Here is a 23550-nt window from a genome sequence, read left to right as displayed (position 1 = left end):
GCTCTTGTAGCGTCCTTCACAGTGCCGATCGGGAGCAAAGTTACTCTCCTCCTAGCTTGGACTTCATGTCCAGCAATCCCAATGGCCTGCACTTGGTAGACCAAGCCCATTGCTGGTAAACAGTGCGGTGCAAAAGCAGAGGTGGCCAGTACGGGGATCGAACCCGCGACCTTGGTGTTATTAGCACCACGCTTTAACCAACTGAGCTAACCGGCCCGGCCGGTGCCCTCGCCCCTCCGGCCGTGGATGACGAAGGTCACGTCCGGCACTGCCTTAGGCCTTACCCAGAAAGTGCCTGTGTGGGGATGTCTGCAGGGGCACTGGAGCATGCCCCTGAGCTTCAACACTCCTTCCAGTGAGGACGATACTTTGAATTTCTCAAATGGATTGAGATCTGTCATTTAATTGCCACATTCCTGACAAAGCTCACATTGGCCACAGCTGTTGGGGTAAACTTCCAATGCACTATTCGAGAAACCACCATAGACAAAGGACAGATTGATCCCATCCCTGTTGGTTAGGAGCGTTTCCTAAAGGCAGCAGAAACACCCCTGTGGCATGTTGTCGTCCGGCTTTGAACCATGGACCTCTTTGGAGTAAGGCAAAGATGATGAACACTACCATGCATAGACCACAAGCAGTGCTGGAAAGAGTCTGTGTTCTGCATTCTCAACGACAAGATTTTGCGGAGAGTTTCCTTTCAAATTCAGCCAGCGTACCTGCAGATACATTTGTCAGCTGGTGCTTTCGCAGCCTTGGTGGAATAGAGCTGAGCGAAGCTGCCGTCCAAGCAGCCGACCCACATTTCATTCCCAGCCAGTATGTGAGCTTTCGCGCACCCGGCTCATGCAAGCAGTCACGCTTGCCAGAAGCCAGCGGTGCATCGTCCTCCTTTCAGAAAGCAGAGGTTGCATGGGCAGCAAAAGCAACAGGCCCTCCCCGTCGGGGAATCGAACCCCGGTCTTCCGCGTGACAGGCGGAGATACCGTCCACTATACTAACGAGGAACGCATGAGGTGGCGGGGGAATACTGCAAACCTTTACATGTCTGAGTACAGCTGAGGTAGCAGTTTTGTCGGAACGTTGGAATTCCGCCAAGGTGATCAGTTCAGCCGTCTGGGAAAAGATACCGTGTATTGGTCTCTAAAACTTGTCCAGCATGCGCCGTTGCCTATTTCCAGCTGAGAGGAGCGAAGGGGATGCGGCCCCTTCGGCATAGAGATCCTTGACGGGAGGACAACTTGTCCCACTGACCCACTCGGCAGGACTCACCAGTCACTGAAGGGTATTCCCCTGTACCATGGAGCGGTTTCCACATCACACGGAGACGCAACAGATCAGGATGCCCTCCACCATGCTTCTGTAGGAGCAGAGTTTTTGGAGAAGGTGCATGCATGTCAATCTTCTACAGGCTCCTTAGCAAGTAGATGCGTTACTTCACCTTCTTACTTCAAGATGCTTGTTGGAAGGAAAGGCAGGTTTCACAGAGATGTGACCCCTGATCGCTGGATTCAAACGGCACGGTCCTAACTATGACACTACGGAACCTTCTCGCCTGCGTTGTTCTCAAGAGTTCCCCTGAAATAAGGACATCTGATGCCGCCCAGCAACTTGACAGCGGCGGCCAGAAAAGGCATGTCGCAGGCGTTCTGCCGAAACCCGGGATCGAACCAGGGACCTTTAGATCTTCAGTCTAACGCTCTCCCAACTGAGCTATTTCGGCACTGCGGGCAGCGAGCCCAGTCCTGCCTGTGGTGTGCAACCTCAGTCAAGTTATCGTGCTAACAGCCAGTATGCGGCAACAAATGAATGCTAGTTTCTACGGAGATAAGGTGCATGGGGATCTTTTCCTAGGCTGGTGTTGCCTTGGCATGGAGACACGACCGTCAGAGGTATCCGCAAAGGGGAGTTTGTCCCCATAGGACGAGAGCACTTTCCATCAGGCACGAGTTAGCGGCCATCGATGGCCTCAGTCAGAAACGTGCGCTCTTGTAGCGTCCTTCACAGTGCCGATCGGGAGCAAAGTTACTCTCCTCCTAGCTTGGACTTCATGTCCAGCAATCCCAATGGCCTGCACTTGGTAGACCAAGCCCATTGCTGGTAAACAGTGCGGTGCAAAAGCAGGCGTGGCCAGTACGGGGATCGAACCCGCGACCTTGGCGTTATTAGCACCACGCTCTAACCAACTGAGCTAACCGGCCCGGCCGGTGCTCTGGCCCCTCCGGCCGTGGATGACGAAGGTCACGTCCGGCACTGCCTTAGGCCTTACCCAGAAAGTGCCTGTGTGGGGATGTCTGCAGGGGCACTGGAGCATGCCCCTGAGCTTCAACACATCTTCCAGTGAGGACGATACTTTGAATTTCTCAAATGGATTGAGATCTGTCATTTAATTGCCACATTCCTGACAAAGCTCACATTGGCCACAGCTGTTGGGGTAAACTTCCAATGCACTAATCGAGAAACCACCATAGACAAAGGACAGATTGATCCCATCCCTTTTGGTTAGGAGCGTTTCCTAAAGGCAGCAGAAACACCCCTGTGGCATGTTGTCGTCCGGCTTTGAACCATGGACCTCTTTGGAGTAAGGCAAAGATGATGAACACTACCATGCATAGACCACAAGCAGTGCTGGAAAGAGTCTGTGTTCTGCATTCTCAACGACAAGATTTTGCGGAGAGTTTCCTTTCAAATTCAGCCAGCGTACCTGCAGATACATTTGTCAGCTGGTGCTTTCGCAGCCTTGGTGGAATAGAGCTGAGCGAAGCTGCCGTCCAAGCAGCCGACCCACATTTCATTCCCAGCCAGTATGTGAGCTTTCGCGCACCCGGCTCATGCAAGCAGTCACGCTTGCCAGAAGCCAGCGGTGCATCGTCCTCCTTTCAGAAAGCAGAGGTTGCATGGGCAGCAAAAGCAACAGGCCCTCCCCGTCGGGGAATCGAACCCCGGTCTTCCGCGTGACAGGCGGAGATACTGTCCACTATACTAACGAGGAACGCATGAGGCGGAGGGGGAATACTGCAAACCTTTACATGTCTGAGTACAGCTGAGGTAGCAGTTTTGTCGGAACGTTGGAATTCCGCCAAGGTGATCAGTTCAGCCGTCTGGGAAAAGATACCGTGTATTGGTCTCTAAAACTTGTCCAGCATGCGCCGTTGCCTATTTCCAGCTGAGAGGAGCGAAGGGGATGCGGCCCCTTCGGCATAGAGATCCTTGACGGGAGGACAACTTGTCCCACTGACCCACTCGGCAGGACTCACCAGTCACTGAAGGGTATTCCCCTGTACCATGGAGCGGTTTCCACATCACACGGAGACGCAACAGATCAGGATGCCCTCCACCATGCTTCTGTAGGAGCAGAGTTTTTGGAGAAGGTGCATGCATGTCAATCTTCTACAGGCTCCTTAGCAAGTAGATGCGTTACTTCACCTTCTTACTTCAAGATGCTTGTTGGAAGGAAAGGCAGGTTTCACAGAGATGTGACCCCTGATCGCTGGATTCAAACGGCACGGTCCTAACTATGACACTACGGAACCTTCTCGCCTGCGTTGTTCTCAAGAGTTCCCCTGAAATAAGGACATCTGATGCCGCCCAGCAACTTGACAGCGGCGGCCAGAAAAGGCATGTCGCAGGCGTTCTGCCGAAACCCGGGATCGAACCAGGGACCTTTAGATCTTCAGTCTAACGCTCTCCCAACTGAGCTATTTCGGCACTGCGGGCAGCGAGCCCAGTCCTGCCTGTGCTGTGCAACCTCAGTCAAGTTATCGTGCTAACAGCCAGTATGCGGCAACAAATGAATGCTAGTTTCTACGGAGATAAGGTGCATGGGGATCTTTTCCTAGGCTGGTGTTGCCTTGGCATGGAGACACGACCGTCAGAGGTATCCGCAAAGGGGAGTTTGTCCCCATAGGACGAGAGCACTTTCCATCAGGCACGAGTTAGCGGCCATCGATGGCCTCAGTCAGAAACGTGCGCTCTTGTAGCGTCCTTCACAGTGCCGATCGGGAGCAAAGTTACTCTCCTCCTAGCTTGGACTTCATGTCCAGCAATCCCAATGGCCTGCACTTGGTAGACCAAGCCCATTGCTGGTAAACAGTGCGGTGCAAAAGCAGAGGTGGCCAGTACGGGGATCGAACCCGCGACCTTGGTGTTATTAGCACCACGCTTTAACCAACTGAGCTAACCGGCCCGGCCGGTGCCCTCGCCCCTCCGGCCGTGGATGACGAAGGTCACGTCCGGCACTGCCTTAGGCCTTACCCAGAAAGTGCCTGTGTGGGGATGTCTGCAGGGGCACTGGAGCATGCCCCTGAGCTTCAACACTCCTTCCAGTGAGGACGATACTTTGAATTTCTCAAATGGATTGAGATCTGTCATTTAATTGCCACATTCCTGACAAAGCTCACATTGGCCACAGCTGTTGGGGTAAACTTCCAATGCACTATTCGAGAAACCACCATAGACAAAGGACAGATTGATCCCATCCCTGTTGGTTAGGAGCGTTTCCTAAAGGCAGCAGAAACACCCCTGTGGCATGTTGTCGTCCGGCTTTGAACCATGGACCTCTTTGGAGTAAGGCAAAGATGATGAACACTACCATGCATAGACCACAAGCAGTGCTGGAAAGAGTCTGTGTTCTGCATTCTCAACGACAAGATTTTGCGGAGAGTTTCCTTTCAAATTCAGCCAGCGTACCTGCAGATACATTTGTCAGCTGGTGCTTTCGCAGCCTTGGTGGAATAGAGCTGAGCGAAGCTGCCGTCCAAGCAGCCGACCCACATTTCATTCCCAGCCAGTATGTGAGCTTTCGCGCACCCGGCTCATGCAAGCAGTCACGCTTGCCAGAAGCCAGCGGTGCATCGTCCTCCTTTCAGAAAGCAGAGGTTGCATGGGCAGCAAAAGCAACAGGCCCTCCCCGTCGGGGAATCGAACCCCGGTCTTCCGCGTGACAGGCGGAGATACCGTCCACTATACTAACGAGGAACGCATGAGGTGGCGGGGGAATACTGCAAACCTTTACATGTCTGAGTACAGCTGAGGTAGCAGTTTTGTCGGAACGTTGGAATTCCGCCAAGGTGATCAGTTCAGCCGTCTGGGAAAAGATACCGTGTATTGGTCTCTAAAACTTGTCCAGCATGCGCCGTTGCCTATTTCCAGCTGAGAGGAGCGAAGGGGATGCGGCCCCTTCGGCATAGAGATCCTTGACGGGAGGACAACTTGTCCCACTGACCCACTCGGCAGGACTCACCAGTCACTGAAGGGTATTCCCCTGTACCATGGAGCGGTTTCCACATCACACGGAGACGCAACAGATCAGGATGCCCTCCACCATGCTTCTGTAGGAGCAGAGTTTTTGGAGAAGGTGCATGCATGTCAATCTTCTACAGGCTCCTTAGCAAGTAGATGCGTTACTTCACCTTCTTACTTCAAGATGCTTGTTGGAAGGAAAGGCAGGTTTCACAGAGATGTGACCCCTGATCGCTGGATTCAAACGGCACGGTCCTAACTATGACACTACGGAACCTTCTCGCCTGCATTGTTCTCAAGAGTTCCCCTGAAATAAGGACATCTGATGCCGCCCAGCAACTTGACAGCGGCGGCCAGAAAAGGCATGTCGCAGGCGTTCTGCCGAAACCCGGGATCGAACCAGGGACCTTTAGATCTTCAGTCTAACGCTCTCCCAACTGAGCTATTTCGGCACTGCGGGCAGCAAGCCCAGTCCTGCCTGTGCTGTGCAACCTCAGTCAAGTTATCGTGCTAACAGCCAGTATGCGGCAACAAATGAATGCTAGTTTCTACGGAGATAAGGTGCATGGGGATCTTTTCCTAGGCTGGTGTTGCCTTGGCATGGAGACACGACCGTCAGAGGTATCCGCAAAGGGGAGTTTGTCCCCATAGGACGAGAGCACTTTCCATCAGGCACGAGTTAGCGGCCATCGATGGCCTCAGTCAGAAACGTGCGCTCTTGTAGCGTCCTTCACAGTGCCGATCGGGAGCAAAGTTACTCTCCTCCTAGCTTGGACTTCATGTCCAGCAATCCCAATGGCCTGCACTTGGTAGACCAAGCCCATTGCTGGTAAACAGTGCGGTGCAAAAGCAGAGGTGGCCAGTACGGGGATCGAACCCGCGACTTTGGTGTTATTAGCACCACGCTTTAACCAACTGAGCTAACCGGCCCGGCCGGTGCCCTCGCCCCTCCGGCCGTGGATGACGAAGGTCACGTCCGGCACTGCCTTAGGCCTTACCCAGAAAGTGCCTGTGTGGGGATGTCTGCAGGGGCACTGGAGCATGCCCCTGAGCTTCAACACTCCTTCCAGTGAGGACGATACTTTGAATTTCTCAAATGGATTGAGATCTGTCATTTAATTGCCACATTCCTGACAAAGCTCACATTGGCCACAGCTGTTGGGGTAAACTTCCAATGCACTAATCGAGAAACCACCATAGACAAAGGACAGATTGATCCCATCCCTTTTGGTTAGGAGCGTTTCCTAAAGGCAGCAGAAACACCCCTGTGGCATGTTGTCGTCCGGCTTTGAACCATGGACCTCTTTGGAGTAAGGCAAAGATGATGAACACTACCATGCATAGACCACAAGCAGTGCTGGAAAGAGTCTGTGTTCTGCATTCTCAACGACAAGATTTTGCGGAGAGTTTCCTTTCAAATTCAGCCAGCGTACCTGCAGATACATTTGTCAGCTGGTGCTTTCGCAGCCTTGGTGGAATAGAGCTGAGCGAAGCTGCCGTCCAAGCAGCTGACCCACATTTCATTCCCAGCCAGTATGTGAGCTTTCGCGCACCCGGCTCATGCAAGCAGCCACGCTTGCCAGAAGCCAGCGGTGCATCGTCCTCCTTTCAGAAAGCAGAGGTTGCATGGGCAGCAAAAGCGACAGGCCCTCTCCGTCAGGGAATCGAACCCCGGTCTTCCGCGTGACAGGCGGAGATACTGTCCACTATACTAACGAGGAACGCATGAGGCGGCGGGGGAATACTGCAAACCTTTACATGTCTGAGTACAGCTGAGGTAGCAGTTTTGTCGGAACGTTGGAATTCCGCCAAGGTGATCAGTTCAGCCGTCTGGGAAAAGATACCGTGTATTGGTCTCTAAAACTTGTCCAGCATGCGCCGTTGCCTATTTCCAGCTGAGAGGAGCGAAGGGGATGCGGCCCCTTCGGCATAGAGATCCTTGACGGGAGGACAACTTGTCCCGCTGACCCACTCGGCAGGACTCACCAGTCACTGAAGGGTATTCCCCTGTACCATGGAGCGGTTTCCACATCACACGGAGACGCAACAGATCAGGATGCCCTCCACCATGCTTCTGTAGGAGCAGAGTTTTTGGAGAAGGTGCATGCATGTCAATCTTCTACAGGCTCCTTAGCAAGTAGATGCGTTACTTCACCTTCTTACTTCAAGATGCTTGTTGGAAGGAAAGGCAGGTTTCACAGAGATGTGACCCCTGATCGCTGGATTCAAACGGCACGGTCCTAACTATGACACTACGGAACCTTCTCGCCTGCGTTGTTCTCAAGAGTTCCCCTGAAATAAGGACATCTGATGCCGCCCAGCAACTTGACAGCGGCGGCTAGAAAAGGCATGTCGCAGGCGTTCTGCCGAAACCCGGGATCGAACCAGGGACCTTTAGATCTTCAGTCTAACGCTCTCCCAACTGAGCTATTTCGGCACTGCGGGCAGCGAGCCCAGTCCTGCCTGTGCTGTGCAACCTCAGTCAAGTTATCGTGCTAACAGCCAGTATGCGGCAACAAATGAATGCTAGTTTCTACGGAGATAAGGTGCATGGGGATCTTTTCCTAGGCTGGTGTTGCCTTGGCATGGAGACACGACCGTCAGAGGTATCCGCAAAGGGGAGTTTGTCCCCATAGGACGAGAGCACTTTCCATCAGGCACGAGTTAGCGGCCATCGATGGCCTCAGTCAGAAACGTGCGCTCTTGTAGCGTCCTTCACAGTGCCGATCGGGAGCAAAGTTACTCTCCTCCTAGCTTGGACTTCATGTCCAGCAATCCCAATGGCCTGCACTTGGTAGACCAAGCCCATTGCTGGTAAACAGTGCGGTGCAAAAGCAGAGGTGGCCAGTACGGGGATCGAACCCGCGACTTTGGTGTTATTAGCACCACGCTTTAACCAACTGAGCTAACCGGCCCGGCCGGTGCCCTCGCCCCTCCGGCCGTGGATGACGAAGGTCACGTCCGGCACTGCCTTAGGCCTTACCCAGAAAGTGCCTGTGTGGGGATGTCTGCAGGGGCACTGGAGCATGCCCCTGAGCTTCAACACTCCTTCCAGTGAGGACGATACTTTGAATTTCTCAAATGGATTGAGATCTGTCATTTAATTGCCACATTCCTGACAAAGCTCACATTGGCCACAGCTGTTGGGGTAAACTTCCAATGCACTAATCGAGAAACCACCATAGACAAAGGACAGATTGATCCCATCCCTTTTGGTTAGGAGCGTTTCCTAAAGGCAGCAGAAACACCCCTGTGGCATGTTGTCGTCCGGCTTTGAACCATGGACCTCTTTGGAGTAAGGCAAAGATGATGAACACTACCATGCATAGACCACAAGCAGTGCTGGAAAGAGTCTGTGTTCTGCATTCTCAACGACAAGATTTTGCGGAGAGTTTCCTTTCAAATTCAGCCAGCGTACCTGCAGATACATTTGTCAGCTGGTGCTTTCGCAGCCTTGGTGGAATAGAGCTGAGCGAAGCTGCCGTCCAAGCAGCTGACCCACATTTCATTCCCAGCCAGTATGTGAGCTTTCGCGCACCCGGCTCATGCAAGCAGCCACGCTTGCCAGAAGCCAGCGGTGCATCGTCCTCCTTTCAGAAAGCAGAGGTTGCATGGGCAGCAAAAGCGACAGGCCCTCTCCGTCGGGGAATCGAACCCCGGTCTTCCGCGTGACAGGCGGAGATACTGTCCACTATACTAACGAGGAACGCATGAGGCGGTGGGGGAATACTGCAAACCTTTACATGTCTGAGTACAGCTGAGGTAGCAGTTTTGTCGGAACGTTGGAATTCCGTCAAGGTGATCAGTTCAGCTGTCTGGGAAAAGATACCATGTATTGGTCTCTAAAACTTGTCCAGCATGCGCCGTTGCCTATTTCCAGCTGAGAGGAGCGAAGGGGATGCGGCCCCTTCGGCATAGAGATCCTTGACGGGAGGACAACTTGTCCCACAGACCCACTCGGCAGGACTCACCAGTCACTGAAGGGTATTCCCCTGTACCATGGAGCGGTTTCCACATCACACGGAGACGCAACAGATCAGGATGCCCCCCACCATGCTTCTGTAGGAGCAGAGTTTTTGGAGAAGGTGCATGCATGTCAATCTTCTACAGGCTCCTTAGCAAGTAGATGCGTTACTTCACCTTCTTACTTCAAGATGCTTGTTGGAAGGAAAGGCAGGTTTCACTGAGATGTGACCCCTGATCGCTGGATTCAAACGGCACAGTCCTAACTATGACACTACGGAACCTTCTCGCCTGCGTTGTTCTCAAGAGTTCCCCTGAAATAAGGACATCTGATGCCGCCCAGCAACTTGACAGCGGCGGCCAGAAAAAGCATGTCGCAGAGGTTCTGCCGAAACCCGGGATCGAACCAGGGACCTTTAGATCTTCAGTCTAACGCTCTCCCAACTGAGCTATTTCGGCACGGTGGGCAGCGAGCCCAGTCCTGCCTGTGCTGTGCAACCTCAGTCAAGTTATCGAGCTAACAGCCAGTATGCGGCAACAAATGAATGCTAGTTTCTACGGAGATAAGGTGCATGGGGATCTTTTCCTAGGCTGGTGTTGCCTTGGCATGGAGACACGACCGTCAGAGGTATCCGCAAAGGGGAGTTTGTCCCCATAGGACGAGAGCACTTTCCATCAGGCACGAGTTAGCGGCCATCGATGGCCTCAGTCAGAAACGTGCGCTCTTGTAGCGTCCTTCACAGTGCCGATCGGGAGCAAAGTTACTCTCCTCCTAGCTTGGACTTCATGTCCAGCAATCCCAATGGCCTGCACTTGGTAGACCAAGCCCATTGCTGGTAAACAGTGCGGTGCAAAAGCAGAGGTGGCCAGTACGGGGATCGAACCCGCGACCTTGGCGTTATTAGCACCACGCTCTAACCAACTGAGCTAACCAGCCCGGCCGGTGCCCTCGCCCCTCCGGCCGTGGATGACGAAGGTCACGTCCGGCACTGCCTTAGGCCTTACCCAGAAAGTGCCTGTGTGGGGATGTCTGCAGGGGCACTGGAGCATGCCCCTGAGCTTCAACACTCCTTCCAGTGAGGACGATACTTTGAATTTCTCAAATGGATTGAGATCTGTCATTTAATTGCCACATTCCTGACAAAGCTCACATTGGCCACAGCTGTTGGGGTAAACTTCCAATGCACTAATCGAGAAACCACCATAGACAAAGGACAGATTGATCCCATCCCTTTTGGTTAGGAGCGTTTCCTAAAGGCAGCAGAAACACCCCTGTGGCATGTTGTCGTCCGGCTTTGAACCATGGACCTCTTTGGAGTAAGGCAAAGATGATGAACACTACCATGCATAGACCACAAGCAGTGCTGGAAAGAGTCTGTGTTCTGCATTCTCAACGACAAGATTTTGCGGAGAGTTTCCTTTCAAATTCAGCCAGCGTACCTGCAGATACATTTGTCAGCTGGTGCTTTCGCAGCCTTGGTGGAATAGAGCTGAGCGAAGCTGCCGTCCAAGCAGCCGACCCACATTTCATTCCCAGCCAGTATGTGAGCTTTCGCGCACCCGGCTCATGCAAGCAGCCACGCTTGCCAGAAGCCAGCGGTGCATCGTCCTCCTTTCAGAAAGCAGAGGTTGCATGGGCAGCAAAAGCGACAGGCCCTCTCCGTCGGGGAATCGAACCCCGGTCTTCCGCGTGACAGGCGGAGATACTGTCCACTATACTAACGAGGAACGCATGAGGCGGTGGGGGAATACTGCAAACCTTTACATGTCTGAGTACAGCTGAGGTAGCAGTTTTGTCGGAACGTTGGAATTCCGTCAAGGTGATCAGTTCAGCTGTCTGGGAAAAGATACCATGTATTGGTCTCTAAAACTTGTCCAGCATGCGCCGTTGCCTATTTCCAGCTGAGAGGAGCGAAGGGGATGCGGCCCCTTCGGCATAGAGATCCTTGACGGGAGGACAACTTGTCCCACAGACCCACTCGGCAGGACTCACCAGTCACTGAAGGGTATTCCCCTGTACCATGGAGCGGTTTCCACATCACACGGAGACGCAACAGATCAGGATGCCCCCCACCATGCTTCTGTAGGAGCAGAGTTTTTGGAGAAGGTGCATGCATGTCAATCTTCTACAGGCTCCTTAGCAAGTAGATGCGTTACTTCACCTTCTTACTTCAAGATGCTTGTTGGAAGGAAAGGCAGGTTTCACTGAGATGTGACCCCTGATCGCTGGATTCAAACGGCACGGTCCTAACTATGACACTACGGAACCTTCTCGCCTGCGTTGTTCTCAAGAGTTCCCCTGAAATAAGGACATCTGATGCCGCCCAGCAACTTGACAGCGGCGGCCAGAAAAAGCATGTCGCAGGCGTTCTGCCGAAACGCGGGATCGAACCAGGGACCTTTAGATCTTCAGTCTAACGCTCTCCCAACTGAGCTATTTCGGCACGGTGGGCAGCGAGCCCAGTCCTGCCTGTGCTGTGCAACCTCAGTCAAGTTATCGAGCTAACAGCCAGTATGCGGCAACAAATGAATGCTAGTTTCTACGGAGATAAGGTGCATGGGGATCTTTTCCTAGGCTGGTGTTGCCTTGGCATGGAGACACGACCGTCAGAGGTATCCGCAAAGGGGAGTTTGTCCCCATAGGACGAGAGCACTTTCCATCAGGCACGAGTTAGCGGCCATCGATGGCCTCAGTCAGAAACGTGCGCTCTTGTAGCGTCCTTCACAGTGCCGATCGGGAGCAAAGTTACTCTCCTCCTAGCTTGGACTTCATGTCCAGCAATCCCAATGGCCTGCACTTGGTAGACCAAGCCCATTGCTGGTAAACAGTGCGGTGCAAAAGCAGAGGTGGCCAGTACGGGGATCGAACCCACGACCTTGGCGTTATTAGCACCACGCTCTAACCAACTGAGCTAACAGGCCCGGCCGGTGCCCTCGCCCCTCCGGCCGTGGATGACGAAGGTCACGTCCGGCACTGCCTTAGGCCTTACCCAGAAAGTGCCTGTGTGGGGATGTCTGCAGGGGCACTGGAGCATGCCCCTGAGCTTCAACACTCCTTCCAGTGAGGACGATACTTTGAATTTCTCAAATGGATTGAGATCTGTCATTTAATTGCCACATTCCTGACAAAGCTCACATTGGCCACAGCTGTTGGGGTAAACTTCCAATGCACTAATCGAGAAACCACCATAGACAAAGGACAGATTGATCCCATCCCTTTTGGTTAGGAGCGTTTCCTAAAGGCAGCAGAAACACCCCTGTGGCATGTTGTCGTCCGGCTTTGAACCATGGACCTCTTTGGAGTAAGGCAAAGATGATGAACACTACCATGCATAGACCACAAGCAGTGCTGGAAAGAGTCTGTGTTCTGCATTCTCAACGACAAGATTTTGCGGAGAGTTTCCTTTCAAATTCAGCCAGCGTACCTGCAGATACATTTGTCAGCTGGTGCTTTCGCAGCCTTGGTGGAATAGAGCTGAGCGAAGCTGCCGTCCAAGCAGCCGACCCACATTTCATTCCCAGCCAGTATGTGAGCTTTCGCGCACCCGGCTCATGCAAGCAGTCACGCTTGCCAGAAGCCAGCGGTGCATCGTCCTCCTTTCAGAAAGCAGAGGTTGCATGGGCAGCAAAAGCAACAGGCCCTCCCCGTCAGGGAATCGAACCCCGGTCTTCCGCGTGACAGGCGGAGATACTGTCCACTATACTAACGAGGAACGCATGGGGCGGTGGGGGAATACTGCAAACCTTTACATGTCTGAGTACAGCTGAGGTAGCAGTTTTGTCGGAACGTTGGAATTCCGTCAAGGTGATCAGTTCAGCCGTCTGGGAAAAGATACCGTGTATTGGTCTCTAAAACTTGTCCAGCATGCGCCGTTGCCTATTTCCAGCTGAGAGGAGCGAAGGGGATGCGGCCCCTTCGGCATAGAGATCCTTGACGGGAGGACAACTTGTCCCGCTGACCCACTCGGCAGGACTCACCAGTCACTGAAGGGTATTCCCCTGTACCATGGAGCGGTTTCCACATCACACGGAGACGCAACAGATCAGGATGCCCTCCACCATGCTTCTGTAGGAGCAGAGTTTTTGGAGAAGGTGCATGCATGTCAATCTTCTACAGGCTCCTTAGCAAGTAGATGCGTTACTTCACCTTCTTACTTCAAGATGCTTGTTGGAAGGAAAGGCAGGTTTCACTGAGATGTGACCCCTGATCGCTGGATTCAAACGGCACGGTCCTAACTATGACACTACGGAACCTTCTCGCCTGCGTTGTTCTCAAGAGTTCCCCTGAAATAAGGACATCTGATGCCGCCCAGCAACTTGACAGCGGCGGCCAGAAAAAGCACATCGCAGGCGTTCTGCCGAAACCCGGGATCGAACCAGGGACCTTTAGATCTTCAGTCTAACGCTCTCCCAACTGAGCTATTTCGGCACAGTGGGCAGCGAGCCCAGTCCTGCCTGTGCTGTGCAACCTCAGTCAAGTTATCGTGCTAACAGCCAGTATGCGGCGACAAATGAATGCTAGTTTCTACGGAGATAAGGTGCATGGGGATCTTTTCCTAGGCTGGTGTTGCCTTGGCATGGGGACACGACCGTCAGAGGTATCCGCAAAGGGGAGTTTGTCCCCATAGGACGAGAGCACTTTCCATCAGGCACGATTGAGCGGCCATCGATGGCCTCAGTCAGAAACGTGCCCTCTTGTAGCGTCCTTCACAGTGCAGATCGGGAGCAAAGTTACTCTCCTCCTAGCTTGGACTTCATGTCCAGCAATCCCAATGGCCTGCACTTGGTAGACCAAGCCCATTGCTGGTAAACAGTGCGGTGCAAAAGCAGGCGTGGCCAGTACGGGGATCGAACCCGCGACCTTGGCGTTATTAGCACCACGCTCTAACCAACTGAGCTAACCGGCCCGGCCGGTGCTCTGGCCCCTCCGGCCGTGGATGACGAAGGTCACGTCCGGCACTGCCTTAGGCCTTACCCAGAAAGTGCCTGTGTGGGGATGTCTGCAGGGGCACTGGAGCATGCCCCTGAGCTTCAACACTCCTTCCAGTGAGGACGATACTTTGAATTTCTCAAATGGATTGAGATCTGTCATTTAATTGCCACATTCCTGACAAAGCTCACATTGGCCACAGCTGTTGGTGTAAACTTCCAATGCACTAATCGAGAAACCACCATAGACAAAGGACAGATTGATCCCATCCCTTTTGGTTAGGAGCGTTTCCTAAAGGCAGCAGAAACACCCCTGTGGCATGTTGTCGTCCGGCTTTGAACCATGGACCTCTTTGGAGTAAGGCAAAGATGATGAACACTACCATGCATAGACCACAAGCAGTGCTGGAAAGAGTCTGTGTTCTGCATTCTCAACGACAAGATTTTGCGGAGAGTTTCCTTTCAAATTCAGCCAGCGTACCTGCAGATACATTTGTCAGCTGGTGCTTTCGCAGCCTTGGTGGAATAGAGCTGAGCGAAGCTGCCGTCCAAGCAGCCGACCCACATTTCATTCCCAGCCAGTATGTGAGCTTTCGCGCACCCGGCTCATGCAAGCAGTCACGCTTGCCAGAAGCCAGCGGTGCATCGTCCTCCTTTCAGAAAGCAGAGGTTGCATGGGCAGCAAAAGCAACAGGCCCTCCCCGTCGGGGAATCGAACCCCGGTCTTCCGCGTGACAGGCGGAGATACTGTCCACTATACTAACGAGGAACGCATGAGGCGGCGGGGGAATACTGCAAACCTTTACATGTCTGAGTACAGCTGAGGTAGCAGTTTTGTCGGAACGTTGGAATTCCGCCAAGGTGATCAGTTCAGCCGTCTGGGAAAAGATACCGTGTATTGGTCTCTAAAACTTGTCCAGCATGCGCCGTTGCCTATTTCCAGCTGAGAGGAGCGAAGGGGATGCGACCCCTTCGGCATAGAGATCCTTGACGGGAGGACAACTTGTCCCACTGACCCACTCGGCAGGACTCACCAGTCACTGAAGGGTATTCCCCTGTACCATGGAGCGGTTTCCACATCACACGGAGACGCAACAGATCAGGATGCCCTCCACCATGCTTCTGTAGGAGCAGAGTTTTTGGAGAAGGTGCATGCATGTCAATCTTCTACAGGCTCCTTAGCAAGTAGATGCGTTACTTCACCTTCTTACTTCAAGATGCTTGTTGGAAGGAAAGGCAGGTTTCACAGAGATGTGACCCCTGATCGCTGGATTCAAACGGCACGGTCCTAACTATGACACTACGGAACCTTCTCGCCTGCGTTGTTCTCGAGAGTTCCCCTGAAATAAGGACATCTGATGCCGCCCAGCAACTTGTCCTGCCTGTGCTGTGCAACCTCAGTCAAGTTATCGTGCTAACAGCCAGTATGCGGCGACAAATGAATGCTAGTTTCTACGGAGATAAGGTGCATGGGGATCTTTTCCTAGGCTGGTGTTGCCTTGGCATGGAGACACGACCGTCAGAGGTATCCGCAAAGGGGAGTTTGTCCCCATAGGACGAGAGCACTTTCCATCAGGCACGAGTTAGCGGCCATCGATGGCCTCAGTCAGAAACGTGCGCTCTTGTAGCTTCCTTCACAGTGCCGATCGGGAGCAAAGTTACTCTCCTCCTAGCTTGGACTTCATGTCCAGCAATCCCAATGGCCTGCACTTGGTAGACCAAGCCCATTGCTGGTAAACAGTGCGGTGCAAAAGCAGAGGTGGCCAGTACGGGGATCGAACCCGCGACCTTGGCGTTATTAGCACCACGCTCTAACCAACTGAGCTAACCGGCCCGGCCGGTGCCCTCGCCCCTCCGGCCGTGGATGACGAAGGTCACGTCCGGCACTGCCTTAGGCCTTACCCAGAAAGTGCCTGTGTGGGGATGTCTGCAGGGGCACTGGAGCATGCCCCTGAGCTTCAACACTCCTTCCAGTGAGGACGATACTTTGAATTTCTCAAATGGATTGAGATCTGTCATTTAATTGCCACATTCCTGACAAAGCTCACATTGGCCACAGCTGTTGGGGTAAACTTCCAATGCACTAATCGAGAAACCACCATAGACAAAGGACAGATTGATCCCATCCCTTTTGGTTAGGAGCGTTTCCTAAAGGCAGCAGAAACACCCCTGTGGCATGTTGTCGTCCGGCTTTGAACCATGGACCTCTTTGGAGTAAGGCAAAGATGATGAACACTACCATGCATAGACCACAAGCAGTGCTGGAAAGAGTCTGTGTTCTGCATTCTCAACGACAAGATTTTGCGGAGAGTTTCCTTTCAAATTCAGCCAGCGTACCTGCAGATACATTTGTCAGCTGGTGCTTTCGCAGCCTTGGTGGAATAGAGCTGAGCGAAGCTGCCGTCCAAGCAGCCGACCCACATTTCATTCCCAGCCAGTATGTGAGCTTTCGCGCACCCGGCTCATGCAAGCAGTCACGCTTGCCAGAAGCCAGCGGTGCATCGTCCTCCTTTCAGAAAGCAGAGGTTGCATGGGCAGCAAAAGCAACAGGCCCTCCCCGTCGGGGAATCGAACCCCGGTCTTCCGCGTGACAGGCGGAGATACTGTCCACTATACTAACGAGGAACGCATGAGGCGGTGGGGGAATACTGCAAACCTTTACATGTCTGAGTACAGCTGAGGTAGCAGTTTTGTCGGAACGTTGGAATTCCGTCAAGGTGATCAGTTCAGCCGTCTGGGAAAAGATACCGTGTATTGGTCTCTAAAACTTGTCCAGCATGCGCCGTTGCCTATTTCCAGCTGAGAGGAGCGAAGGGGATGCGGCCCCTTCGGCATAGAGATCCTTGACGGGAGGACAACTTGTCCCGCTGACCCACTCGGCAGGACTCACCAGTCACTGAAGGGTATTCCCCTGTACCATGGAGCGGTTTCCACATCACACGGAGACGCAACAGATCAGGATGCCCTCCACCATGCTTCTGTAGGAGCAGAGTTTTTGGAGAAGGTGCATGCATGTCAATCTTCTACAGGCTCCTTAGCAAGTAGATGCGTTACTTCACCTTCTTACTTCAAGATGCTTGTTGGAAGGAAAGGCAGGTTTCACAGAGATGTGACCCCTGATCGCTGGATTCAAACGGCACGGTCCTAACTATGACACTACGGAACCTTCTCGCCTGCATTGTTCTCAAGAGTTCCCCTGAAATAAGGACATCTGATGCCGCCCAGCAACTTGACAGCGGCGGCCAGAAAAGGCATGTCGCAGGCGTTCTGCCGAAACCCGGGATCGAACCAGGGACCTTTAGATCTTCAGTCCAACGCTCTCCCAACTGAGCTATTTCGGCACAGCGGGCAGCGAGCCCAGTCCTGCCTGTGCTGTGCAACCTCAGTCAAGTTATCGTGCTAACAGCCAGTATGCGGCAACAAATGAATGCTAGTTTCTACGGAGATAAGGTGCATGGGGATCTTTTCCTAGGCTGGTGTTGCCTTGGCATGGAGACACGACCGTCAGAGGTATCCGCAAAGGGGAGTTTGTCCCCATAGGACGAGAGCACTTTCCATCAGGCACGAGTTAGCGGCCATCGATGGCCTCAGTCAGAAACGTGCGCTCTTGTAGCGTCCTTCACAGTGCCGATCGGGAGCAAAGTTACTCTCCTCCTAGCTTGGACTTCATGTCCAGCAATCCCAATGGCCTGCACTTGGTAGACCAAGCCCATTGCTGGTAAACAGTGCGGTGCAAAAGCAGATGTGGCCAGTAAGGGGATCGAACCCGCGACCTTGGCGTTATTAGCACCACGCTCTAACCAACTGAGCTAACCGGCCCGGCCGGAGCCCTCGCCCCTCCGGCCGTGGATGACGAAGGTCACGTCCGGCACTGCCTTAGGCCTTACCCAGAAAGTGCCTGTGTGGGGATGTCTGCAGGGGCACTGGAGCATGCCCCTGAGCTTCAACACTCCTTCCAGTGAGGACGATACTTTGAATTTCTCAAATGGATTGAGATCTGTCATTTAATTGCCACATTCCTGACAAAGCTCACATTGGCCACAGCTGTTGGGGTAAACTTCCAATGCACTATTCGAGAAACCACCATAGACAAAGGACAGATTGATCCCATCCCTGTTGGTTAGGAGCGTTTCCTAAAGGCAGCAGAAACACCCCTGTGGCATGTTGTCGTCCGGCTTTGAACCATGGACCTCTTTGGAGTAAGGCAAAGATGATGAACACTACCATGCATAGACCACAAGCAGTGCTGGAAAGAGTCTGTGTTCTGCATTCTCAACGACAAGATTTTGCGGAGAGTTTCCTTTCAAATTCAGCCAGCGTACCTGCAGATACATTTGTCAGCTGGTGCTTTCGCAGCCTTGGTGGAATAGAGCTGAGCGAAGCTGCCGTCCAAGCAGCCGACCCACATTTCATTCCCAGCCAGTATGTGAGCTTTCGCGCACCCGGCTCATGCAAGCAGTCACGCTTGCCAGAAGCCAGCGGTGCATCGTCCTCCTTTCAGAAAGCAGAGGTTGCATGGGCAGCAAAAGCAACAGGCCCTCCCCGTCGGGGAATCGAACCCCGGTCTTCCGCGTGACAGGCGGAGATACTGTCCACTATACTAACGAGGAACGCATGAGGCAGTGGGGGAATACTGCAAACCTTTACATGTCTGAGTACAGCTGAGGTAGCAGTTTTGTCGGAACGTTGGAATTCCGTCAAGGTGATCAGTTCAGCCGTCTGGGAAAAGATACCGTGTATTGGTCTCTAAAACTTGTCCAGCATGCGCCGTTGCCTATTTCCAGCTGAGAGGAGCGAAGGGGATGCGGCCCCTTCGGCATAGAGATCCTTGACGGGAGGACAACTTGTCCCGCTGACCCACTCGGCAGGACTCACCAGTCACTGAAGGGTATTCCCCTGTACCATGGAGCGGTTTCCACATCACACGGAGACGCAACAGATCAGGATGCCCTCCACCATGCTTCTGTAGGAGCAGAGTTTTTGGAGAAGGTGCATGCATGTCAATCTTCTACAGGCTCCTTAGCAAGTAGATGCGTTACTTCACCTTCTTACTTCAAGATGCTTGTTGGAAGGAAAGGCAGGTTTCACAGAGATGTGACCCCTGATCGCTGGATTCAAACGGCACGGTCCTAACTATGACACTACGGAACCTTCTCGCCTGCATTGTTCTCAAGAGTTCCCCTGAAATAAGGACATCTGATGCCGCCCAGCAACTTGACAGCGGCGGCCAGAAAAGGCATGTCGCAGGCGTTCTGCCGAAACCCGGGATCGAACCAGGGACCTTTAGATCTTCAGTCTAACGCTCTCCCAACTGAGCTATTTCGGCACAGCGGGCAGCGAGCCCAGTCCTGCCTGTGCTGTGCAACCTCAGTCAAGTTATCGTGCTAACAGCCAGTATGCGGCAACAAATGAATGCTAGTTTCTATGGAGATAAGGTGCATGGGGATCTTTTCCTAGGCTGGTGTTGCCTTGGCATGGAGACACGACCGTCAGAGGTATCCGCAAAGGGGAGTTTGTCCCCATAGGACGAGAGCACTTTCCATCAGGCACGAGTTAGCGGCCATCGATGGCCTCAGTCAGAAACGTGCGCTCTTGTAGCGTCCTTCACAGTGCCGATCGGGAGCAAAGTTACTCTCCTCCTAGCTTGGACTTCATGTCCAGCAATCCCAATGGCCTGCACTTGGTAGACCAAGCCCATTGCTGGTAAACAGTGCGGTGCAAAAGCAGATGTGGCCAGTACGGGGATCGAACCCGCGACCTTGGCGTTATTAGCACCACGCTCTAACCAACTGAGCTAACCGGCCCGGCCGGTGCCCTCGCCCCTCCGGCCGTGGATGACGAAGGTCACGTCCGGCACTGCCTTAGGCCTTACCCAGAAAGTGCCTGTGTGGGGATGTCTGCAGGGGCACTGGAGCATGCCCCTGAGCTTCAACACTCCTTCCAGTGAGGACGATACTTTGAATTTCTCAAATGGATTGAGATCTGTCATTTAATTGCCACATTCCTGACAAAGCTCACATTGGCCACAGCTGTTGGGGTAAACTTCCAATGCACTATTCGAGAAACCACCATAGACAAAGGACAGATTGATCCCATCCCTGTTGGTTAGGAGCGTTTCCTAAAGGCAGCAGAAACACCCCTGTGGCATGTTGTCGTCCGGCTTTGAACCATGGACCTCTTTGGAGTAAGGCAAAGATGATGAACACTACCATGCATAGACCACAAGCAGTGCTGGAAAGAGTCTGTGTTCTGCATTCTCAACGACAAGATTTTGCGGAGAGTTTCCTTTCAAATTCAGCCAGCGTACCTGCAGATACATTTGTCAGCTGGTGCTTTCGCAGCCTTGGTGGAATAGAGCTGAGCGAAGCTACCGTCCAAGCAGCCGACCCACATTTCATTCCCAGCCAGTATGTGAGCTTTCGCGCACCCGGCTCATGCAAGCAGTCACGCTTGCCAGAAGCCAGCGGTGCATCGTCCTCCTTTCAGAAAGCAGAGGTTGCATGGGCAGCAAAAGCAACAGGCCCTCCCCGTCGGGGAATCGAACCCCGGTCTTCCGCGTGACAGGCGGAGATACTGTCCACTATACTAACAAGGAACGCATGAGGCGGTGGGGGAATACTGCAAACCTTTACATGTCTGAGTACAGCTGAGGTAGCAGTTTTGTCGGAACGTTGGAATTCCGTCAAGGTGATCAGTTCAGCTGTCTGGGAAAAGATACCATGTATTGGTCTCTAAAACTTGTCCAGCATGCGCCGTTGCCTATTTCCAGCTGAGAGGAGCGAAGGGGATGCGGCCCCTTCGGCATAGAGATCCTTGACGGGAGGACAACTTGTCCCACAGACCCACTCGGCAGGACTCACCAGTCACTGAAGGGCATTCCCCTGTACCATGGAGCGGTTTCCACATCACACGGAGACGCAACAGATCAGGATGCCCCCCACCATGCTTCTGTAGGAGCAGAGTTTTTGGAGAAGGTGCATGCATGTCAATCTTCTACAGGCTCCTTAGCAAGTAGATGCGTTACTTCACCTTCTTACTTCAAGATGCTTGTTGGAAGGAAAGGCAGGTTTCACTGAGATGTGACCCCTGATCGCTGGATTCAAACGGCACGGTCCTAACTATGACACTACGGAACCTTCTCGCCTGCGTTGTTCTCAAGAGTTCCCCTGAAATAAGGACATCTGATGCCGCCCAGCAACTTGACAGCGGCGGCCAGAAAAAGCATGTCGCAGGCGTTCTGCCGAAACGCGGGATCGAACCAGGGACCTTTAGATCTTCAGTCTAACGCTCTCCCAACTGAGCTATTTCGGCACGGTGGGCAGCGAGCCCAGTCCTGCCTGTGCTGTGCAACCTCAGTCAAGTTATCGAGCTAACAGCCAGTATGCGGCAACAAATGAATGCTAGTTTCTACGGAGATAAGGTGCATGGGGATCTTTTCCTAGGCTGGTGTTGCCTTGGCATGGAGACACGACCGTCAGAGGTATCCGCAAAGGGGAGTTTGTCCCCATAGGACGAGAGCACTTTCCATCAGGCACGAGTTAGCGGCCATCGATGGCCTCAGTCAGAAACGTGCGCTCTTGTAGCGTCCTTCACAGTGCCGATCGGGAGCAAAGTTACTCTCCTCCTAGCTTGGACTTCATGTCCAGCAATCCCAATGGCCTGCACTTGGTAGACCAAGCCCATTGCTGGTAAACAGTGCGGTGCAAAAGCAGAGGTGGCCAGTACGGGGATCGAACCCGCGACCTTGGCGTTATTAGCACCACGCTCTAACCAACTGAGCTAACCGGCCCGGCCGGTGCCCTCGCCCCTCCGGCCGTGGATGACGAAGGTCACGTCCGGCACTGCCTTAGGCCTTACCCAGAAAGTGCCTGTGTGGGGATGTCTGCAGGGGCACTGGAGCATGCCCCTGAGCTTCAACACTCCTTCCAGTGAGGACGATACTTTGAATTTCTCAAATGGATTGAGATCTGTCATTTAATTGCCACATTCCTGACAAAGCTCACATTGGCCACAGCTGTTGGGGTAAACTTCCAATGCACTAATCGAGAAACCACCATAGACAAAGGACAGATTGATCCCATCCCTTTTGGTTAGGAGCGTTTCCTAAAGGCAGCAGAAACACCCCTGTGGCATGTTGTCGTCCGGCTTTGAACCATGGACCTCTTTGGAGTAAGGCAAAGATGATGAACACTACCATGCATAGACCACAAGCAGTGCTGGAAAGAGTCTGTGTTCTGCATTCTCAACGACAAGATTTTGCGGAGAGTTTCCTTTCAAATTCAGCCAGCGTACCTGCAGATACATTTGTCAGCTGGTGCTTTCGCAGCCTTGGTGGAATAGAGCTGAGCGAAGCTGCCGTCCAAGCAGCCGACCCACATTTCATTCCCAGCCAGTATGTGAGCTTTCGCGCACCCGGCTCATGCAAGCAGTCACGCTTGCCAGAAGCCAGCGGTGCATCGTCCTCCTTTCAGAAAGCAGAGGTTGCATGGGCAGCAAAAGCAACAGGCCCTCCCCGTCAGGGAATCGAACCCCGGTCTTCCGCGTGACAGGCGGAGATACTGTCCACTATACTAACGAGGAACGCATGGGGCGGTGGGGGAATACTGCAAACCTTTACATGTCTGAGTACAGCTGAGGTAGCAGTTTTGTCGGAACGTTGGAATTCCGTCAAGGTGATCAGTTCAGCCGTCTGGGAAAAGATACCGTGTATTGGTCTCTAAAACTTGTCCAGCATGCGCCGTTGCCTATTTCCAGCTGAGAGGAGCGAAGGGGATGCGGCCCCTTCGGCATAGAGATCCTTGACGGGAGGACAACTTGTCCCGCTGACCCACTCGGCAGGACTCACCAGTCACTGAAGGGTATTCCCCTGTACCATGGAGCGGTTTCCACATCACACGGAGACGCAACAGATCAGGATGCCCTCCACCATGCTTCTGTAGGAGCAGAGTTTTTGGAGAAGGTGCATGCATGTCAATCTTCTACAGGCTCCTTAGCAAGTAGATGCGTTACTTCACCTTCTTACTTCAAGATGCTTGTTGGAAGGAAAGGCAGGTTTCACTGAGATGTGACCCCTGATCGCTGGATTCAAACGGCACGGTCCTAACTATGACACTACAGAACCTTCTCGCCTGCGTTGTTCTCAAGAGTTCCCCTGAAATAAGGACATCTGATGCCGCCCAGCAACTTGACAGCGGCGGCCAGAAAAAGCATGTCGCAGGCGATCTGCCGAAACCCGGGATCGAACCAGGGACCTTTAGATCTTCAGTCTAACGCTCTCCCAACTGAGCTATTTCGGCACAGTGGGCAGCGAGCCCAGTCCTGCCTGTGCTGTGCAACCTCAGTCAAGTTATCGTGCTAACAGCCAGTATGCGGCGACAAATGAATGCTAGTTTCTACGGAGATAAGGTGCATGGGGAT

At 53.2% G+C, this 23550-nt stretch overlaps 23 non-coding genes across 23 annotated transcripts; all 23 read right to left on the bottom strand.

The window, feature by feature from the left end:
* Window positions 1-142: 142 nt before the first annotated feature.
* On the bottom strand, window positions 143-216 carry trnai-aau (transfer RNA isoleucine (anticodon AAU)). Its single transcript has one exon. It is a non-coding gene; the product is annotated as a tRNA-Ile (tRNA).
* Window positions 217-1650: 1434 nt separating this feature from the next.
* Window positions 1651-1723, bottom strand: trnaf-gaa (transfer RNA phenylalanine (anticodon GAA)). Its single transcript has one exon. It is a non-coding gene; the product is annotated as a tRNA-Phe (tRNA).
* A 404-nt stretch (window positions 1724-2127) lies between these two features.
* Window positions 2128-2201, bottom strand: trnai-aau (transfer RNA isoleucine (anticodon AAU)). The gene has a single exon. It is a non-coding gene; the product is annotated as a tRNA-Ile (tRNA).
* Window positions 2202-2920: 719 nt separating this feature from the next.
* On the bottom strand, window positions 2921-2992 carry trnad-guc (transfer RNA aspartic acid (anticodon GUC)). Its single transcript has one exon. It is a non-coding gene; the product is annotated as a tRNA-Asp (tRNA).
* A 643-nt stretch (window positions 2993-3635) lies between these two features.
* Window positions 3636-3708, bottom strand: trnaf-gaa (transfer RNA phenylalanine (anticodon GAA)). The gene has a single exon. It is a non-coding gene; the product is annotated as a tRNA-Phe (tRNA).
* A 404-nt stretch (window positions 3709-4112) lies between these two features.
* On the bottom strand, window positions 4113-4186 carry trnai-aau (transfer RNA isoleucine (anticodon AAU)). The gene has a single exon. It is a non-coding gene; the product is annotated as a tRNA-Ile (tRNA).
* Window positions 4187-5620: 1434 nt separating this feature from the next.
* Window positions 5621-5693, bottom strand: trnaf-gaa (transfer RNA phenylalanine (anticodon GAA)). Its single transcript has one exon. It is a non-coding gene; the product is annotated as a tRNA-Phe (tRNA).
* A 1912-nt stretch (window positions 5694-7605) lies between these two features.
* Window positions 7606-7678, bottom strand: trnaf-gaa (transfer RNA phenylalanine (anticodon GAA)). The gene has a single exon. It is a non-coding gene; the product is annotated as a tRNA-Phe (tRNA).
* A 1912-nt stretch (window positions 7679-9590) lies between these two features.
* On the bottom strand, window positions 9591-9663 carry trnaf-gaa (transfer RNA phenylalanine (anticodon GAA)). Its single transcript has one exon. It is a non-coding gene; the product is annotated as a tRNA-Phe (tRNA).
* Window positions 9664-10067: 404 nt separating this feature from the next.
* Window positions 10068-10141, bottom strand: trnai-aau (transfer RNA isoleucine (anticodon AAU)). Its single transcript has one exon. It is a non-coding gene; the product is annotated as a tRNA-Ile (tRNA).
* A 1911-nt stretch (window positions 10142-12052) lies between these two features.
* On the bottom strand, window positions 12053-12126 carry trnai-aau (transfer RNA isoleucine (anticodon AAU)). The gene has a single exon. It is a non-coding gene; the product is annotated as a tRNA-Ile (tRNA).
* A 1434-nt stretch (window positions 12127-13560) lies between these two features.
* On the bottom strand, window positions 13561-13633 carry trnaf-gaa (transfer RNA phenylalanine (anticodon GAA)). The gene has a single exon. It is a non-coding gene; the product is annotated as a tRNA-Phe (tRNA).
* A 404-nt stretch (window positions 13634-14037) lies between these two features.
* Window positions 14038-14111, bottom strand: trnai-aau (transfer RNA isoleucine (anticodon AAU)). The gene has a single exon. It is a non-coding gene; the product is annotated as a tRNA-Ile (tRNA).
* Window positions 14112-14830: 719 nt separating this feature from the next.
* On the bottom strand, window positions 14831-14902 carry trnad-guc (transfer RNA aspartic acid (anticodon GUC)). Its single transcript has one exon. It is a non-coding gene; the product is annotated as a tRNA-Asp (tRNA).
* Window positions 14903-15893: 991 nt separating this feature from the next.
* trnai-aau (transfer RNA isoleucine (anticodon AAU)) lies at window positions 15894-15967 on the bottom strand. The gene has a single exon. It is a non-coding gene; the product is annotated as a tRNA-Ile (tRNA).
* Window positions 15968-16686: 719 nt separating this feature from the next.
* Window positions 16687-16758, bottom strand: trnad-guc (transfer RNA aspartic acid (anticodon GUC)). Its single transcript has one exon. It is a non-coding gene; the product is annotated as a tRNA-Asp (tRNA).
* Window positions 16759-17401: 643 nt separating this feature from the next.
* On the bottom strand, window positions 17402-17474 carry trnaf-gaa (transfer RNA phenylalanine (anticodon GAA)). The gene has a single exon. It is a non-coding gene; the product is annotated as a tRNA-Phe (tRNA).
* Window positions 17475-17878: 404 nt separating this feature from the next.
* On the bottom strand, window positions 17879-17952 carry trnai-aau (transfer RNA isoleucine (anticodon AAU)). The gene has a single exon. It is a non-coding gene; the product is annotated as a tRNA-Ile (tRNA).
* A 719-nt stretch (window positions 17953-18671) lies between these two features.
* Window positions 18672-18743, bottom strand: trnad-guc (transfer RNA aspartic acid (anticodon GUC)). Its single transcript has one exon. It is a non-coding gene; the product is annotated as a tRNA-Asp (tRNA).
* Window positions 18744-19386: 643 nt separating this feature from the next.
* trnaf-gaa (transfer RNA phenylalanine (anticodon GAA)) lies at window positions 19387-19459 on the bottom strand. The gene has a single exon. It is a non-coding gene; the product is annotated as a tRNA-Phe (tRNA).
* Window positions 19460-19863: 404 nt separating this feature from the next.
* On the bottom strand, window positions 19864-19937 carry trnai-aau (transfer RNA isoleucine (anticodon AAU)). The gene has a single exon. It is a non-coding gene; the product is annotated as a tRNA-Ile (tRNA).
* Window positions 19938-21848: 1911 nt separating this feature from the next.
* Window positions 21849-21922, bottom strand: trnai-aau (transfer RNA isoleucine (anticodon AAU)). The gene has a single exon. It is a non-coding gene; the product is annotated as a tRNA-Ile (tRNA).
* A 1434-nt stretch (window positions 21923-23356) lies between these two features.
* On the bottom strand, window positions 23357-23429 carry trnaf-gaa (transfer RNA phenylalanine (anticodon GAA)). Its single transcript has one exon. It is a non-coding gene; the product is annotated as a tRNA-Phe (tRNA).
* Window positions 23430-23550: the final 121 nt, after the last annotated feature.

The sequence above is a fragment of the Salminus brasiliensis genome, chromosome 22 (assembly GCF_030463535.1).
Source record: "Salminus brasiliensis chromosome 22, fSalBra1.hap2, whole genome shotgun sequence".
Lineage (NCBI taxonomy): Eukaryota > Metazoa > Chordata > Actinopteri > Characiformes > Bryconidae > Salminus > Salminus brasiliensis.
This window is presented reverse-complemented; position numbering and strand designations above follow the sequence as displayed.